At 37.5% G+C, this 24,205-nt stretch overlaps 1 long non-coding RNA gene and 1 pseudogene across 3 annotated transcripts in view; both read right to left on the minus strand.

The window, feature by feature from the left end:
• LOC143231740 (uncharacterized) overlaps nt 1-24,205 on the minus strand; it is a 293,239-nt gene that overhangs the window by 80,823 nt on the left and 188,211 nt on the right. The window lies entirely within an intron of this gene.
• The window catches only part of LOC143231739 (uncharacterized), a 123,683-nt pseudogene that overhangs the window by 6,433 nt on the left and 93,045 nt on the right, over nt 1-24,205 (minus strand). The window contains exon 6 of the transcript XR_013017143.1: nt 14,533-14,767. The product of XR_013017143.1 is annotated as an uncharacterized LOC143231739 (transcript). The remainder of the gene's footprint in view (nt 1-14,532; nt 14,768-24,205) is intronic.

Below are 24,205 nucleotides of genomic sequence, written 5' to 3' on the forward strand. Positions count from 1 at the left end.
CATAACAGATACCACACCACTACTGACCATAATACCTACCATAACACTACTAACCATAACAGGTACTACACCACTACTGACCATAATACCTACCACAACACTACCAATCATAACAGATACTACACCACTACTGACCATAATACCTACCACAACACTACTAACCATAACAGATACTACACCACTACTGACCATAATACCTACCACAACACTACTAACCATAACAGATACTACACCACTACTGACCATAATACCTACCACAACACTACTAACCATAACAGGTACTACACCACTACTGACGATAATACCTATCACAACACTACTGACCATAACTGATACTACACCACTACTGACGATAATACCTATCACAACACTACTGACCATAATACCTACCAAAACACTACTAACTGTAAATAGATACTACACCACTAATGACGATAATACCTATCACAACACTACTGACCATAACTGATACTACACTACTACTGACGATAATACTCTATCACAACACTACTGGCCATACCTACCACTATAATAATTTTACCACACACATAATACCACAAACTATAACATAGGTACTACAATACTACTACTGACCATAATACCTACCACAACACTACCAATCATAACAGATACTACACCACTACTGACCATAATACCTACCACAACACTACCAATCATAACAGATACCACACCACTACTGACCATAATACCTACCACAACACTACCAATCATAACAGATACCACACCACTACTGACCATAATACCTACCATAACACAACTAACCATAACAGGTACTACACCACTACTGACCATAATACCTACCACAACACTACCAATCATAACAGATACTACACCACTACTGACCATAATACCTACCACAACACTACTAACCATAACAGATACTACACCACTACTGACCATAATACCTACCACAACACTACTAACCATAACAGGTACTACACCACTACTGACGATAATACCTATCACAACACTACTGACCATAACTGATACTACACCACTACTGACGATAATACCTACCACAACACTACTAACCATAACAGATACTACACCACTACTGACCATAATACCTATCACAACACTACCAACCATAACAGATACTTCACCACTACTGACCATAATACCTACCACAACACTACTAACCATAACAGATACTACACCACTACTGACCATAATACCTATCACAACACTACCAACCATAACAGATACTACACCACTACTGACCATAAACCTACTACACACACTACTAACTATAATAGATACCACACCACTACTGGACCATAATACCTACCACAACACTACCAACCATAACAGATACTACACCACTACTGACCATAATACTACTCACAACACTACCACAACACTACTAACCATAACAGGTACAGTTACTACAATTACTACTGACCATAATACCTACCACAACACTACTAATCATAACAGATACTACACCACTACTGACCATAATACCTACCACAACACTACCAATCATAACACATACTACACCACTACTGACGATAATACCTATCACAACACTACTGACCATAATACCTACCACAACACTACTAACCATAACAGATACTACACCACTACTGACGATAATACCTATCACAACACTACTGACCATAATACCTACCACAACACTACTAACTATAACAGATACTACACCACTACTGACTATAAAACCTACTCACAACACTATTAACTATAACAGGTACTACACCACTACTGACCATAATACCTACCACAACACTACTACTTCAATCATAACAGATACTACACCACTACTGACCATAATACCTACCACAACACTACCAATCATAACAGATACTACACCACTACTGACGATAATACCTATCACAACACTACTGACCATAACACCTACCACAACACTACTAACCATAACAGATACTACACCACTACTGACGATAATACCTATCACAACACTACTAACCATAACAGATACTACACCACTACTGACGATAATACCTATCACAACACTACTGACCATAATACCTACCACAACACTACTAACCATAACAGATACTACACCACTACTGACCATAAAACCTACCACAACACTACTAACCATAACAGATACCACACCACTACTGACCATAATACCTACCACAACACTACTAACCATAACAGGTACTACACAACTACTGACCATAATACCTACCAGAACACTACTAATCATAACAGATACTACACCACTACTGACCATAATACCTACCACAACACTACCAACCATAACAGATACTACACCACTACTGACCATAATACCTATCACAACACTACTGACCATAATACCTACCACAACACTACTAACCATAACAGATACTACACCACTACTGACCATAATACCTACCACAACACTACTAACCATAACAGATACTACACCACTACTGATCATATAATACCTACCACAACACTACATCAATCATAACAGATACTACACCACTACTGACCATAATACCTACCTACAACACTACAACCATAACAGGTACTACACCACTACTGACCATAATACCTACCACAACACTACCAATCATAACAGATACTACACCACTACTACTGACCATAATACCTACTACAACACTACTAATCATAACAGATACTACACCACTATGGACGATAATACCTACACAACATCACAACACTACTGACCATAATACCTACCACAACACTACTAACCATAACAGATACTACACCACTACTGACCATAATACCTACCACAACACTACCAATCATAACAGATACTACACCACTACTGACCATAATACCTACCACAACACTACTAACTATAACAGGTACTACAACACACCACTACTGACCATAATACCTACCACAACACTACCAATCATAACAGATACTACACCACTACTGACCATAATACCTACCACAACACTACTAACCATAACAGATACTACACCACTACTGACCATAATACCTACCACAACACTACTAACCATAACAGATACTACACCACTACTGACCATAATACCTACTACACAACACTACTTAACCATAACAGGTACTACACCACTACTGACCATAATACCTACCACAACACTACCAACCATAACAGATACTTTACACCACTACTGACGATAATACCTATCACAACACTACTACCTATAATACACTACTAACCATCACTACACTACTACCATAACAGGTACTACACCACTACTGACCATAATACCTACCACAACACTACTGACCATAATGATACTCATACTACACTACTGACGATAATACCTATCACAACACTACTGGCCATAATACCTACTTCACAACACTACTAACCATAACAGGTACTACACCACTACTGACCATAATACCTACCAACAACACTACTAATCATAACAGATACTACACCAATTACTATTGACTATAATACCTACCATAACACTACTAACCATAACAGATACTACACCACTACTGACCATAATACCTACCACAACACTACCAATCATAACAGATACTACACCACTACTGACCATAATACCTACCACAACACTACTAACCATAACAGATACCACACCACTACTGACCATAATACCTACCACAACACTACTAACCATAACAGGTACTACACCACTACTGACGATAATACCTATCACAACACTACTGACAATAACTGATACTACACCACTACTGACGATAATACCTACCACAACACTACTAACCATAACAGATACTACACCACTACTGACCATAATACCTATCACAACACTACCAACCATAACAGATACTTCACCACTACTGACCATAATACCTACCACAACACTACTAACCATAACAGATACTACACCACTACTGACCATAATACCTATCACAACACTACCAACCATAACAGATACTACACCACTACTGACCATAAAACCTACCACAACACTACTAACCATAACAGATACCACACCACTACTGACCATAATACCTACCACAACACTACCAACCATAACAGATACCACACCACTACTGACCATAATACCTACCACAACACTACTAACCATAACAGGTACTACACCACTACTGACCATAATACCTACCACAACACTACTAATCATAACAGATACTACACCACTACTGACCATAATACCTACCACAACACTACCATTCATAACACATACTACACCTACTACTGACGATAATACCTATCACAACACTACTGGACCATAATACCATTTTACCACAACACTACTAACCATAACAGATACTACACCACTACTGACCATAATACCTACTACAACAACACTACTAACCATAATAGATACCACACCACTACTGACCATAATACCTACCACAACACTACTAACCATAACAGGTACTACACCACTACTGACCATAATACCTACCACAACACTACTAATCATAACAGATACTACACCACTACTGACCATAATACCTACCACAACACTACCAATCATAACACATACTACACCACTACTGACGATAATACCTATCACAACACTACTGACCATAATACCTACCACAACACTACTAACCATAACAGATACTACACCACTACTGACGATAATACCTATACACAACACTACTAACTATAACAGATACTACAACACCACTACTGACGATAATACCTATCTACAACACTACTGGACCATAATACCTACCACAACACTACTACTAACCATAACAGATACTACACCACTACTGACCATAAACCTACCACAACACTACTAACTATAATAGATACTACACCACTACTGGACCATAATACCTACCACAACACTACTAACCATAACAGGTACTACACCACTACTGACCATAATACCTACCACAACAACACTACTAATCATAACAGATACTACACCACTACTGACCATAATACCTACCACAACACTACTAATCATAACAGATACTACACCACTACTGACGATAATACCTATCACAACACTACTGACCATAATACCTACCACAACACTACTAACCATAACAGATACTACACCACTACTGACGATAATACCTATCACAACACTACTAACCATAACAGATACTACACCACTACTGACGATAATACCTATCACAACACTACTGACCATAATACCTACCACAACACTACTAACCATAACAGATACTACACCACTACTGACCATAATACCTATCAAAACACTACTGACCATAATACCTACCACAACACTACTACTAACCAGATACTAGATACTACACCACTACTGACCATAATACCTACCAAACAACACTACTAACCATAACAGATACTACAACCACTACTGACCATAATACCTACCACAACACTACCAATCATAACAAATACTACACCACTACTGACCATAATACCTACCACAACACTACCAACCATAACAGATACTACACCACTACTGACCATAATACCTACCACAACACTACTAACCATAACAGATACCACACCACTACTGACCATAATACCTACCACAACACTACTAACCATAACAGGTACTACACCACTACTGACCATAATACCTACCACAACACTACTAATCATAACAGATACTACACCACTACTGACCATAATACCTACCACAACACTACCAATCATAACAGATACTACACCAGTACTGACGATAAAACCTATCACAACACTACTGACCATAATACCTACCACAACACTACTAACCATAACAGATACTACACCACTACTGACCATAATACCTACCACAACACTACTAACCATAACAGATACTACACCACTACTAACCATAATACCTACCACAACACTACCAATCATAACAGATACCACACCACTACTGACCATAATACCTACCACAACACTACTAACCATAACAGGTACTACACCACTACTGACCATAATACCTACCACAACACTACCAATCATAACAGATACTACACCACTACTGACCATAATACCTACCACAACACTACCAATGATAACAGATACTACACCACTACTGACGATAATACCTATCACAACACTACTGACCATAATAACTACCACAACACTACTAACCATAACAGATACTACACCACTACTGACCATAATACCTAACACAACACTACTAACCATAACAGGTACAACACCACTACTGACCATAATACCTACCACAACACTACTAACCATAACAGATACCACACCACTACTGACCATAATACCTATCATAACACTACCAACCATAACAGGTACAACACCACTCCTGACGATAATACCTATCACAACACTACTAACCATAACAGATACTACACCACTACTGACCATAATACCTACCACAACACTACTAACCATAACAGATACTACACCACTACTGACCATAATACCTACCACAACACTACCAACCATAACAGGTACTACACCACTACTGACCATAATACCTACCACAACACTACCAATCATAACAGATACTACACCAGTACTGACGATAATACCTATCACAACACTACTGACCATAATACCTACCACAACACTACTAACCATAACAGATACTACACCACTACTGACCATAATACCTATCACAACACTACTAACCATAACAGATACTACACCACTACTGACGATAATACCTATCACAACACTACTGACCATAATACCTACCACAACACTACTAACCATAACAGATACTACACCACTACTGACAATAAAACCTACCACAACACTACTAACCATAACAGATACCACACCACTACTGACCATAATACCTACCACAACACTACTAACCATAACAGGTACTACACCACTACTGACCATAATACCTACCACAACACTACTAATCATAACAGATACTACACCACTACTGACCATAATACCTACCACAACACTACCAATCATAACAGATACTACACCACTACTGACGATAATACCTATCACAACACTACTGACCATAATACCATAATACCTACTCACAACACTACTAACTATAACAGATACTACACCACTACTCACTGACGATAATACCTACCACAACACTACTAACTATAACAGATACTACACCACTACTGACATAATAATACTACCTATAACAACACAACACTACTGACCATAATACCTACCACAACACTACTAACCATAACAGATACTACACCACTACTGACCATAATACCTATCAAAACACTACTGACCATAATACCTACCACAACACTACTAACCATAACAGATACTACACCACTACTGACCATAATACCTACCACAACACTACTAACCATAACAGATACTACACCACTACTGACCATAATACCTACCACAACACTACCAATCATAACAAATACTACACTACTACTGACCATAATACCTACCAAAACACTACTAACCATAACAGATACTACACCACTACTGACCATAATACCTACCACAACACTACTAACCATAACAGATACTACACCACTACTGACCATAATACCTACCACAACACTACTAACCATAACAGATACTACACCACTACTGACCATAATACCTACCACAACACTACCAACTATAACAAATACTACACCACTACTGACCATAATACCTACCACAACACTACTAACCATAACAGATACTACACCACTACTGACCATAATACCTACCACAACACTACTAACTATAACAGATACTACACCACTACTGACCATAATACCTACCAGAACACTACTAATCATAACAGATACTACACCACTACTGACCATAATACCTACCACAACACTACCAATCATAACAGATACTACACCACTACTGACGATAAAACCTATCACAACACTACTGACCATAATACCTACCACAACACTACTAACCATAACAGATACTACACCACTACTGACCATAATACCTACCACAACACTACTAACCATAACAGATACTACACCACTACTGACCATAATACCTACCACAACACTACCAATCATAACAGATACTACACCACTACTGACCATAATACCTACCACAACACTACTAACCATAACAGGTACTACACCACTACTGACCATAATACCTACCACAACACTACCAATCATAACAGATACTACACCACTACTGACCATAATACCTACCACAACACTACCAATGATAACAGATACTACACCACTACTGACGATAATACCTATCACAACACTACTGACCATAATACCTACCACAACACTACTAACCATAACAGATACTACACCACTACTGACCATAATACCTAACACAACACTACTAACCATAACAGGTACAACACCACTACTGACCATAATACCTACCACAACACTACCAACCATAACAGATACTACACCACTACTGACCATAATACCTACCACAACACTACCAATCATAACAGATACCACACCACTACTGACCATAATACTACCAACCATAACAGGTACAACACCACTACTGACCATAATACCTAACACAACACTACTAACCATAACAGGTACAACACCACTACTGACCATAATACCTACCACAACACTACTAACCATAACAGATACCACACCACTACTGACCATAATACTACCAACCATAACAGGTACAACACCACTCCTGACGATAATACCTATCACAACACTACTAACCATAACAGATACTACACCACCACTGACCATAATACCTACCACAACACTACTAACCATAACAGATACTACACCACTACTGACCATAATACCTACCACAACACTACTAACCATAACAGGTACTACACCACTACTGACCATAATACCTACCACAACACTACCAATCATAACAGATACTACACCACTACTGACCATAATACTACCACAACATATACTAACAGGTAGGTAACACCACTACTGACCATAATACCTAACACAACACTACTAACCATAACAGGATACAACACCACTACTGACCATAATACCTACCACAACACTACTAACCATAACAGATACTACACCACTACTGACTAATACACACAACACTACCATAACATCTACCAACCATAACAGGTACAACACCACTCCTGACGATAATACCTATCACAACACTACTAACCATAACAGATACTACACCACCACTGACCATAATACCTACCACAACACTACTAACCATAACAGATACTACACCACTACTGACCATAATACCTACCACAACACTACTAACCATAACAGATACTACACCACTACTGACCATAATACCTACCACAACACTACTAATCATAACAGATACTACACCACTACTGACCATAATACCTACCACAACACTACTAACCATAACAGGTACTACACCACTACTGACCATAATACCTACCACAACACTACCAATCATATCAGATACTACACCACTACTGACCATAATACCTATCACAACACTACCAACCATAACAGATACTACACCACTACTGACCATAATACCTACCACAACACTACTAACCATAACAGATACTACACCACTACTGACCATAATACCTATCACAACACTACCAACCATAACAGATACTACACCACTACTGACCATAATACCTACCACAACACTACTAACCATAAGAGATACTACACCACTACTGACCATAATACCTACCACAACACTACTAACCATAACAGATACTACACCACTACTGACCATAATACCTATCACAACACTACTAACCATAACAGATACTACACCACTACTGACCATAATACCTACCACAACACTACTAACCATAACAGGTACAACACCACTACTGACCATAATACCTACCACAACACTACTAACCATAACAGATACTACACCACTACTGACCATAATACCTATCACAACACTACCAACCATAACAGGTACAACACCACTACTGACGATAATACCTATCACAACACTACTAACCATAACAGATACTACACCATTACTGACCATAATACCTACCACAACACTACTAACCATAACAGATACTACACCACTACTGACCATAATACCTACCACAACACTACTAACCATAACAGATACTACACCACTACTGACCATAATACCTACCACAACACTACCAACCATAACAGGTACTACACCACTACTGACCATAATACCTACCACAACACTACCAATCATAACAGATACCACACCACTACTGACCATAATACCTACCACAACACTACTAACCATAACAGGTACTACACCACTACTGACCATAATACCTACCACAACACTACTAATCATAACAGATACTACACCACTACTGACCATAATACCTACCACATTACTACTAACCATAACAGGTACTACACCACCACTGACCATAATACCTACCACAACACTACTAACCATAACAGATACTACACCACTACTGACCATAATACCTACCACAACACTACCAACCATAACAGGTACTACACCACTACTGACCATAATACCTACCACAACACTACCAATCATAACAGATACCACACCACTACTGACCATAATACCTACCACAACACTACTAACCATAACAGGTACTACACCACTACTGACCATAATACCTACCACAACACTACCAATCATAACAGATACTACACCACTACTGACCATAATACCTATCACAACACTACCAACCATAACAGATACTACACCACTACTGACCATAATACCTACCACAACACTACTAACCATAACAGATACTACACCACTACTGACCATAATACCTATCACAACACTACTAACCATAACAGATACCACACCACTACTGACCATAATACCTACCACAACACTACCAACCATAACAGATACTACACCACTACTGACGATAATACCTATCACAACACTACTAACCATAACAGATACTACACCACTACTGACGATAATACCTATCACAACACTACTGGCCATAATACCTACCACAACACTACTAACCATAATAGATACTACACCACTACTGACCATAATACCTACCACAACACTACTAACCATAACAGATACCACACCACTACTGACCATAATACCTACCACAACACTACTAACCATAACAGGTACAACACCACTACTGACCATAATACCTACCACAACAACACTACTAATTATAACAGATACCACACCACTACTGACCATAATACCTATCATAACACTACCAACCATAACAGGTACAACACCACTCCTGACGATAATACCTATCACAACACTACTAACCATAATAGATACTACACCACCACTGACCATAATACCTACCACAACACTACTAACCATAACAGATACTACACCACTACTGACCATAATACCTACCACAACACTACCAACCATAACAGGTACTACACCACTACTGACCATAATACCTACCACAACACTACCAACCATAACAGATACTACACCACTACTGACCATAATACCTACCACAACACTACTAACCATAAGAGATACTACACCACTACTGACCATAATACCTACCACAACACTACTAACCATAACAGATACCACACCACTACTGACCATAATACCTATCACAACACTACTAACCATAACAGATACCACACAACTACTGACCATAATACCTACCACAACACTACTAACCATAACAGGTACAACACCACTACTGACCATAATACCTACCACAACACTACTAACCATAACAGATACCACACCACTACTGACCATAATACCTATCACAACACTACCAACCATAACAGGTACAACACCACTACTGACGATAATACCTATCACAACACTACTAACCATAACAGATACTACACCATTACTGACCATAATACCTACCACAACACTACTAACCATAACAGATACTACACCACTACTGACCATAATACCTACCACACACTACTAACCATAACAGGTACTACACCACCACTGACCATAATACCTACCACAACACTACTAACCATAACAGATACTACACCACTACTGACCATAATACCTACCACAACACTACTAACCATAACAGGTACTACACCACTACTGACCATAATACCTACCACAACACTACCAATCATAACAGATACCACACCACTACTGACCATAATACCTACCATAACACTACTAACCATAACAGGTACTACACCACTACTGACCATAATACCTACCACAACACTACCAATCATAACAGATACTACACCACTACTGACCATAATACCTATCACAACACTACCAACCATAACAGATACTACACCACTACTGACCATAATACCTACCACAACACTACTAACCATAACAGATACTACACCACTACTGACCATAATACCTATCACAACACTACTAACCATAACAGATACCACACCACTACTGACCATAATACCTACCACAACACTACCAACCATAACAGATACTACACCACTACTGACGATAATACCTATCACAACACTACTGACCATAACTGATACTACACCACTACTGACGATAATACCTATCACAACACTACTGGCCATAATACCTACCACAACACTACTAACCATAACAGATACTACACCACTACTGACCATAATACCTACCACAACACTACTAACCATAACAGATACTACACCACTACTGACCATAATACCTACCACAACACTACTAACCATAACAGATACTACACCACTACTGACCATAATACTTCTACCACAACACTACTAATCATAACAGATACTACAATTACTATTGACCATAATACCTACTACAACACTACTAACTATAACAGATACTACACTACTACTGACCATAATACCTACCACAACACTACTAACCATAACAGATACTACACCACTACTGACCATAATACCTACCACAACACTACAAACCATAACAGGTACTACACCACTACTGACCATAATACCTACCACAACACTACTAATCATAACAGATACTACACCACTACTGACCATAATACCTACCACAACACTACCAACCATAACAGATACTACACCACTACTGACCATAATACCTACCACAACACTACTAACCATAACAGGTACTACACCACTACTGACCATAATACCTACCACAACACTACCAATCATATCAGATACTACACCACTACTGACCATAATACCTATCACAACACTACTAACCATAACAGATACTACACCACTACTGACCATAATACCTATCACAACAATACCAACCATAACAGATACTACACCACTACTGACCATAATACCTACCACAACACTACTAAACATAAGAGATACTACACCACTACTGACCATAATACCTACCACAACACTATTAACCATAACAGATACTACACCACTACTGACCATAATACCTACCACAACACTACTAACCATAACAGATACTACACCACTACTGACCATAATACCTACCACAACACTACCAACTATAACAAATACTACACCACTACTGACCATAATACCTACCACAACTCTAGTAACCATAACAGATACTACACCAGTACTGACCATAATACCTATCACAACACTACCAACCATAACAGATACTACACCACTACTGACCATAATACCTACCACAACACTACTAACCATAACAGATACTACACCACTACTGACCATAATACCTATCACAACACTACCAACCATAACAGGTACTACACCACTACTGACCATAATACCTACCACAACACTACTAATCATAACAGATACTACACCACTACTGACCATAATACCTACCACAACACTACCAATCATAACAGATACCACACCACTACTGACCATAATACCTACCACAACACTACTAACCATAATAGATACTACACCACTACTGACCATAATACCTACCACAACACTACCAATCATATCAGATACTACACCACTACTGACCATAATACCTATCACAACACTACCAACCATAACAGATACTACACCACTACTGACCATAATACCTACCACAACACTACTAACCATAAGAGATACTACACCACTACTGACCATAATACCTATCACAACAATACCAACCATAACAGATACTACACCAGTACTGACCATAATACCTACCACAACACTACCAACCATAACAGATACTACACCACTACTGACCATAATACCTACCACAACACTACTAACCATAACAGATACTACACCACTACTGACCATAATACCTACCACAACACTACTAACCATAACAGATACTACACCACTACTGACCATAATACCTACCACAACACTACTAACCATAACAGATACTACACCACTACTGACCATAATACCTACCACAACACTACCAACTATAACAAATACTACACCACTACTGACCATAATACCTACCACAACACCACCAACCATAAGAGGTACTACACCACTACTGACCATAATACCTACCACAACACTACTAACCATAACAGATACTATACCATTACTGACCATAATACCTACCACAACACTACTAATCATAACAGATACTACACCACGACTGACCATAATACCTACCACAACACTACTAACCATAACAGGTACTACACCACTACTGACCATAATACCTACCACAACACTACTAACCATAACAGATACTACACCACTACAGACCATAATACCTACCACAACACTACCAACCATAACAGATACTACACCACTACTGACCATAATACCTACCACAACACTACTAACCATAACAGATAGCACACCACTACTGACCATAATACCTACCACAACACTACTAACCATACTTTTAAACACCATAACCAGTATTTCCTTGATCAAAATGTTCTCTGATATTAGAGTTCCTACCTTTACTCAGATTTTCTCGAATGTGTAGTCCCGACACATGCTGCAGTTCGCTGAAAACTAACGTCTCGTCACTCATTGTGTATCGCACGCGAGGTATGCTGGCTTCACACTTTAGCCTCATGTTTCCATTGGTAAAGTGGTCGTGTCTTATCAAAAAACGTAAGCTGAGACAAGACACTTCCAACCCATCGTCGTGTAAGATGGTTGAATAAACTGTCTCGTACTCTGGTCCCACCTACATAAATAGAGAACAGTGACAGAAAGGTAGATAAAAGTCACAATGACTCTCTCTCTTAGTTATTTTACAAGATTGAAGTTAATATTAATACAATACTTAGAAGTTCAACTACGACGCTATTATAAGTTTTACATCATTCTTAGCTGCAAGTACATATTGGTGGACAAATAAAATGTGAAGGTTTAATTTTGGTTATCATCAGGCCTAATTGCACAACCGGATTCATCAGCTTAAAGCCAACCCGGTTTTATAGCATATAAGTTTGCTGTCAAAAGTACAAGGTAGTTTAAAACACATGTAACACCAGAAATGATTCTGTTAGATGAAGGTGAGTAATCATGAAATTTCTGTTGGAAATATTACTCCGTTTCAAAACGAGTTTTGTAGTCGGAAATAATATTCGTTGAAACCGTATGACACAATAGTCAATAACAGTTATTGAAACTTTATAACACAATATTCAATGGAATAACTTCATGTTAGTTTCAGCTTCTTGTCAGTGAATGTTTATTTACTACGGAAACAGAAGTTAAGTTGAAGTAATTACACTTTCTAATTCAATATTTTCAAAAATATAAATAACAAAAATGTGTTGAAACAGAGAAAAAAAACCCTAACTTGCAACAAAATCATAGAGATGTCAATTTATACACACGACCTTGTGTTTATTAAGATTAATTCATATTAATAGATTGGAGATAAAACAAACATTTGTTAAGGGGTGTGGCAGCTAGAGGGCGCGGTACCACATTATACATACCGATTTTTTAAAATATCTTCATCTTATTACGGGCAACCCAAGATAATGCATGGTCAATTGTCTAGAAAATTCCATTTTCACATATACGTTTTAATATGAGATATTAATATCCTACATAATTTACATTTAGCCACCTGTCTGGTACTCTGGGCCTTTTTTATTTTGTATGTAATTTTAATAACTAACCTATATTCCTCATAATTCATTCGTTGTTCGTATGTGACTAATACCTTTATTAATTATAATATGTATTTCACTAATAATATTAATTTTTATCCGTATACCGCTAACATATACGTACACCTTTGATAACCCATATCAGACGTCTTCGTCTAATCATAATATCGCTATAGTAACAACACAGTAACCGCTAACAATTCGTGCAGCTTAGTGGTTGTAATAACCTACACGATACATCTTTCGTCTAATCATAATATCACTATAGTAACAATGGAACTTTCTTATTCTGCTATTTTGGTGATAACTTATAATGGCGATTTTTTAAAAATAACCACCACAATAATTCTAAAACTTTCACTTGAAGTCCAGATTGCTGATAACATGGTTACAGCTGGTGTTAGACCCAAGACTTTCTTGTCATCGACGTAAAATAAAAACCGGGAACATATACCCTCACTTCCTGTATTAAGATATGTGGGAGTTGCGGTATTTTTTTGTTATTTACAGTTTCTTTCTGTCTATGATTTGAAGATATATATATATAACAAGCAAGATTAAGACAGGCATTGACGCTTGTCCAACTACTTTCGCCACGCCTATAATAACAGGTTACAGTCATTGATCAACTTGAAATTTCGATTACTGTAATTCCAAATCTCCACAATCCATACTGCCAAGCTCATGGAACTGCAGGGCTCCAGCCAGACACTGGCAGAACAAGACCCGTTAGGTTTTTATTTCTTACTTTGGGAAGGACTGACTTATGAGACAATATTATTTTAGCTTCCGAGTGGAAACAAGATAAAAAAAAAATCGTTACAAACATTCAAACTTGAATTGAATTTTTTTTCCCAGAGAAGTCACCGGTAAAGTTCTAAAACGAGGGTCATTTTAGGAGTCATGTTGTGAAGTTAAAATCGAGGGGCATCACAAATATTTTCAAGTGACACAACGAAATAAAAGTGTTCGTTATTTTATTACAAATACTCCCGTTATTCAGATTTGACATAATAATAACCAGATACGTAGTGTTCTTAAAAATCAATTTAAGATCCATCCAACCTCGTTCGCAAGAAGACTTCCATCCCTTTGTTACTGAGTTTTACACCATTGTCGACAAGAGGAAGTTTCTTTAAAATTAATTGTTATTACGTCACTTTGTTGTTGTTTTTTTTATTTCGCGCAAAGCTACACGAGTGCTATGTGCGCTAGCCGTCCCTAATTTAGCAGTGTAAGACTAGAGGGAAGGCAGCTAGTCATCACCACCCAACGCCAACTCTTGGGTGAGTCTTTTACCAACGAATATTGTGGAATTGATCGAACATTATAATGCCCCCGCGGCTGAAAGGGTGAGAACGTTCGGTGCGACGGAGATTCGAACCCGCGACCCTCGGATTACGAGTCGAGTGCCTTGACCACCTGGCCTCCGGACACAAAGATGTCAGATGTTTACGAACGTTCCAGGTGTAGTTGAGTGCCACAAAATCTCAATAACAATTACCTCCTCTCCAACAGCGACAAGTGTAACCCAGGTTTCGCCACTCGAGGCTGGCACAGAAGAAATAGTTCATTGTGCGGCTCTTGAGCATGATGGAAGCATGATGTTAGAGTATTTATTTCCTCTCACGCTGAAACATTTATTAATGATATGTTTTTGTTAGTACTAAAACTGCTGAGTTTCATTATATAATCTAATTTTTAACTTTATATCAGTAAATCGAGGGTCCTTGTGGATAATTTATACATTCAAGCCCCTTATAACTTTGAAAGGGGTAGATCAGTTTATAGGGTCATTTGCACGAACTGCAAACATGTGATCACACCAAAACACATTCGAATTTCTTCTGACCAAAATTAATATATTTCCTCTTATACTGCTATAAACTTTAACTTATTCATAATTTCACGGCCCGGCATGGACAGGTGGGTTAAGGCACTCGACTCGCAATGCAATGTCTTATTTTTATAAGACAACAATAAAAATCGAACACACGCGTTAAATATTAACAGTTATTTTTCAGCAACTAATCACAACTCCGAGAAAAAAATAAGCTCGAATATACTTAAGACAGATTAAACATTTCTAAACTTATTTCACTTCTTTACAGATCCTTCTCGGATTTTATTATTTAGTTTCTCTATGTGTAGTTTCTTGTAATTCCAAACATCTGGCGTGTCTCTCGTTTGTAGAGTAAAACAATTGAATTTAATTTCGTGTTCAAATTCGTGTTTAGACTAAGGATGTGTTTTAAGTTTCTTTGAAATTGCTCATCACGGATTTCAAAGCAAAGGAGAGTAAACTTGGAATTTCAGGTCTGCTTTTCGTCTAGCAAGTCATTGCCCATCAGGCCTTTTGTATAACACCAAAACTCCTCTGCTAGACTGGACCAATCAGTTTAAACCGTTTTTTTGTAACTCTGACGTCAAACACATAATGAATAAATAACGAGGGATGTGATTGGTTTCTCTTACTTGTTACAACGAATATTAGAGATATCACTTCCCGCGTAGCTCGAACCACAACTCTAAAGGTAAAACATTTTTGTTCCAGGATCTTCTCTTACAAATTACAAAATATTGACAATTCTTTGTCTCGGTTTGTCTGTTTAATTTGTTCTTCCGCAGGGCTACTGTGTTCCAATCGCATTTTCAGAGAAATGTAGATTTGTATGTTTCAATTTCGCGCAAAGCTACACGAGAGCTATCTTCAGTAGCCGTTCTCAAGTTTGCAGTATAAGACTAGAATGAAGGCAGCTAGTCATCACAACCCAACGACAACTCTTGGGCTACAGTTTTACTTACCAAACAAATAGTGGGATTTACCGTCACGTATAACGCCCCCACAGCTGAAAGGGCAAGCATATTTGGTGTAACAGGAATTCGAGCTCGCGACCCTCAGATTACGAGTCGAGTGCATTAACCACTTAGCCATGCCGGGCTATGAACAGCTGTCACATGTTTGTTCTCATTCCTTTACTAAAAGTTACTTTATGTTAAATACGACGTTAGTTTTGTCTTATCTTAGTTGAAGAGAAATCAGTTATCTTGTGTCTAATGCAGTATATTCCAGTGTTTCATTCACGATAGCTTGTACACAATATTAGATTTATTCTTAGATCTAGAAAAGTCTGAATATGAAACCTATTGACTTATCAGTTAAGTGCAAAGTCATTAACCAAAAAACTAATAGCATATTGTTTTAGTTGTACTTTTACAGTCGTTTGTTTGTTTTAGAGAAAAACCACATTGAGTCAGCTGCTGTGTCTACTTCAGGGAATCGAACCTGGGATTTTAACATTGTACGTCTATAAACTTAGCGTGTCTCTACGAGGGATATTTTTCTGATTGTGAGAGTGGGTTTAGTGATCTTGAAAGAGAAAGGTATATGTTTTTGTAATAGATATTATTGATATGAATTACAAACTCATAACAGTAGTAACGATTCATAACAGGTAAGCGAACAATCGTTTATAAGCATCAGTTAAAGTGTTATTGATGGAGGAATATATTACACGTTTCAACACAACATTAACTTCTTCTCTTAAAGTGTGTTTCTCTATCAATACATTACTTTCTTACGTTGTTTTCCTACCTATTATCATATTAGGACTAGCTTATAACCTATCAAAAGTGACAGGGCACATATTACCACTTCTACCTTATGGTATACTTTAACCTTATATTTCTTAGCTAACTGAAACAAATAGATTTGCGAAATAAAAATGACCAACAAAGAGGCAGAAATGTGCAGTCGATGCAGTTGGTTTGTTTTGAATTTCGCGAAGATACACGACGGCTATCTGCGCTAGCCGTCCATAATTTTGCAGTGCAAGAAGAGCTGGAAGGCATCTAGTCATCACCACCTACCGCCAACTCCTGGACTACTCTTTTACCAACGAATAGCAGGATTGACCACAACATTATAACGTCCCGCTGCTGAAAGAACGAGCATGTTTGGTATGACGGGGATTCGACCCCGCGACCCTCGGATAACGGGTCTAGCGCTCTTAGTACCTGGTCATGCCCGACCGTCGAAGTAGTAAAACGTGGGTAAAATTCCTGTGTGAGCCAATAAAATTGAAATCATTTATGAAATGGGTTTATACCGTGCTCATATAATAATTATTGTGAAAAATTAGTTAGAATAATAATTTCTAATATACAGATAAACCACTGTGTTCTGGTAGCACTTCGTTCCAACAACGACTTCTATGACATGTTACTTAGCAACAAAAGTATAACTTAATATTGCTGTTAGTCTATGAACTAAAAATAGTAAATAACAATTAAAGACAATAAAACTGGAAAAATATTTATCGATTTCTTAATTTAGAGTCTCCATTGATTAAAGCGGTCATTTAAAACATTAGTGATATGAGAGACAAAAATAATTGCAGTTTAAAATTGAATCAATAATTTTACTTTCATAATAAATTTTATGTACTTAGCTCTAGGTGATCCCACACCACGTATTTACTTTAAAGTTATTATGCAAACATTCAGAACACATAGGGTTTCATCCACTAAAATCGTAATGGGCAGACAGAATCGAACTGTTCAACCTGGACAAATGTATTCTGGTTTGTATGATTCATCCTTTTCAACAAATCAAAAGTGCCGTGACACGCACTGGCTTTTATATAACGTGTTTCCTTACTCAAGTAACAGTGATGATCGTTGTTGTGTGGTTTCATGTAAGTTATTTCTTGCTGCTAACCAAATTCATCATAGCAGATATTTTAGGTTTTACTTGTTCTCACTAGGTGGCGCTCAAGTAGAATGATTGTTGTTACTTTTCAGTGCAAAACCACATAATGAGCGACCTGTTGTCTGTCCAAGGGAATCGAACCTCAGATTTTGTGTCGTAATTCTTTAAACTTATCGCCGATGCACCAGAACAAAGGTGCTCATTCATTGTTAACAACATCTCTATACAGTGGCCTATCCCCGATGTGACATCCAATAGAAACCTAAATTTTTACCTTTAAGTTTTCCATTAAACTACTGATTGCCAAATAGAATGAACAAAGTAGAACGTAAAAATTTTTCTTTCTGGCGCTTACTTAAAAAGGTCAAAGGTTATAAAATTGAAGTTATGTCCTATAGATCGTGAAAACGCGTAACTGAATTATCAACTTTAAATAAAATAACAACTGGCTGCACAGTTATAAACAAAGTTTAATTAAACAAACTTACAAATTGTTTTTCTTGGTTTATTATGTAGTAATAAACAAACAGCATCACTTTGGTTATTTATTTTCCAATGAAATACCAAGTTTCACCAAAATAACCATGTATTTTGGTACACTGGTACATTGAAAAAAATAACCTGGTTATTGTTTTTCATCTTGTACAGTCAAACACGTTTGCAGAAAATAAATAGGCATTTTGGTTTCTTGGTATGTTGGCCAGGTATGTCCAGGTAGTCACGTCGCTCGACTCGTAATCCTATGGTCACGGATTCGAATTCCCGTCACACCAAATATGCTCGCCCTTTATGCCATGGGGGTGCTATAACGTGACGGTCAATCCCACTATTTGTTGGTAAAAAAGGTGGTGGTGGGTGGTGATGACTAGCTGCCTTCCTTCTAGCCTTACAGTGCTAAATTAGGGACGGCTAACGCAGAGAGTCCTCGTTTAACTTTGCACGAAATTTAAAAAACAAACAAACAAACATCTGAACACGTTTCTTAAAGGTGGTGAAAAACCTGTTTATATTGGCTACTTATAGTTCGATCAAACATGTTTTAAAATGTAACCACACATTTTGGATTCTTCACATGTAACCAGTGGTGATTGTGGTCGTTTTGTTCGTGAGTGATTTTGTTCAGCAGACTTGTGATTCCCCAGTTTTTGCGATGCTGGTATCTCATCAAAAACAAATAAGGTTCATGTGTTACTTTTGTATAGAAGCAAAGAAACATTTTTCGTATCCTGAAAGTGTAAACCATGCGCGTTCACTGGTAAACATTTGAGATTTAGTTTCTTTAGCGACAGTCACGACTGATAGTCGTTCCGATAACAAATTACAAGCAGAGTTCTTAATGACATTTATCGAGTTATTAGCAGTGTTTAGCCCGTCGTTTTATAAGCAAATAAAATATTAAGCTCCTTTAATGTTGTTCAAGCAGTAAATTACGTATGTTGATAAAAGTGCACAAGAAACATGTTTGACATTTCTATCTTTATAATCGTGAAAAAAAGATTCCTATACTTTTAGAAATGAAAATAATAATGTATTTATATATTTTATTAAATAAAATGCAACTGTTCTTAACTTACGCATAATTTTGAACAATCAAAACCAAAACATTTTTATCTTAAGCCTACATCGAGGTTAATAAGTCTAATTTAATCAAATGTTCTATTGCGTGTACGTGACATAATATTAGTTTGCAAGAGTCATAAGAAAGTGTTTGGTTTGTAATTTATGTTAAACGAATAGAAAAATGCACAACAAACATTACTAAATTTTGGATTTCAATTGAGTTTGTTTGTTTTGTTTTTTGGAATTTCGCACAAAGCAACTCGAGGGCTATCTGTGCTAGCCGTCCCTAATTTAGCAGTGTAAGACTAGAGGGAAGGCAGCTAGTCATCACCACCCACCGCCAACTCTTGGGCTTCTCTTTTACCAACGAATAGTGGGATTGACCGTACATTATAACGCCCCCACGGCTGGGAGGGCGAGCATGCTTTGGCGCGACGCGGGCGCGAAACCGCGACCCTCAGATTACGAAGCGCACGCCTTAACGCGCTAGGCCATGCCAGGCCCTAATTTCAATTCAGAAAAATTCCAAATAATGTATAAGTGAGAATTATGCTTTGATGTTCAGGTGAAAAATATATGTATTGGATATAAAATAAAGGTAAATTATTCATAGTTTATCTGACGGAAATTATTAACGTGTTTTTTAATATGTAAGAAGTAGAACGTGTGTAAACAAATAACAAGTTTTTATAAGGTTCAATACACTTTCAAGATAAACGAAACATGAAAACATGACTCAAATATAATAGCTTTACAACGCTTGTTTGGTTTTTAATTTCGCGCAAAGCTACATGAGGGCTATCTGCGCTAGATGACCCTACCTTAGCAGTGTACGACTAGAGAGAAGGCAGCTAGTCATCACCACCCACCGCCAACAGTTATGCTACTCTCTTGCCAACGAATAGTGGGATTAACCGTACATTATAATACCCCCACGGTTGAAAGGACGAACATATTTGGTGTGATGATGATTCGACTTCTCGACCCTCAGATCGCGAGTCGCGCCACCTGGCCATTTTTTACGCAAAACAAAACACATCGTGAGTAAATCTTTAGACTGGCGAATGACTAAATCATTATTGTAAGAATGACACGATTAAAAAAGGTTTATCTGTTATTACCTTTACCTCAACGGTATCCAAGATTCTTCCTTCAGCCTGTGGAGAAATCATCAAATGAAAAGTTGTAAAATGAGTAGCTGCGCCCTCGGTTATGAGTAGCTGCGCCCTCGGTTTTGTTACTTTTGGTCAAGAAGTTTCAAACTACTTTTCTTGAAAATTTGATCCGCTAAACGTTTCACATTTATTTCGTGTGTTTATTTTACTGTCAGTGAATGAAAGAGAAACCCACTGTAAACAAAGTAGTAAATCGCGGCTTGTTTCAGTTGACCGTTTACGTGACATCATAATATACCACTGAAAGTAATGGAGCACGTGCGAAGAGATAGCCAACTTGACCTCTGCTTCTAAAACAGGATTTCTAATGTATCGGATTATATATCCTATAATGTTTTCTTAAAAAAATTTAGTGTTATCTTACAGAACTTGGAATCAGTGAACACAGCAGGAAGCGGTCCAATGTACATATCCTATGCTGTTTACATCAAGAATTCACCAGAGTAGTAAAACTGTACTTTGAGTCTGTCATAATGTTTATTATTCGGTTTGGTGCGGATATAATGACTCAGTCACCTACTGTAAAGAATCCTACCCACACATACGTACAAAAACTGACAATTTTTATATACTTTTATTTGTACGACGTGTTTAATAAATAATGTTTTCAATAAAATAGAATAACTGAGAAATACGCTGAAGACGAAGTCGACCTATAGAACAGTGACGTATAAACAACTTAATTCGATCTTTGTTAGAAACAAACGAAAGCAAGTGCACCAACTTTTCACATTTTTATTTCAACGTTAAAAAGCTTGAATAAGAAAAACAAACAAGAAATGCTATATTTATGGATTTCTCTTCTGTTGAGAAGTTAGTCAATCCTGTTTTCCAATTATTATTACGTTTTTTTTGTGACTTTGACTCTTTTTCCGGAGAGAGACCGGTAAGAAATAATTTGACTTTAGGGTTTAAAACGTTTATTAATAGTTCCCAGATAAAATGAAGTCCGCATTTGTTTTTACAGTTGTTTTAAAGTTCTATATTGCTAAAAGTTCGAGCCTTCTGTTACATTCTGTCTGCACCTTTCCTTTTAAAGTGACAGCAGTAAA

This window comes from Tachypleus tridentatus, chromosome 11 (assembly GCF_004210375.1).
Source record: "Tachypleus tridentatus isolate NWPU-2018 chromosome 11, ASM421037v1, whole genome shotgun sequence".
Lineage (NCBI taxonomy): Eukaryota > Metazoa > Arthropoda > Merostomata > Xiphosura > Limulidae > Tachypleus > Tachypleus tridentatus.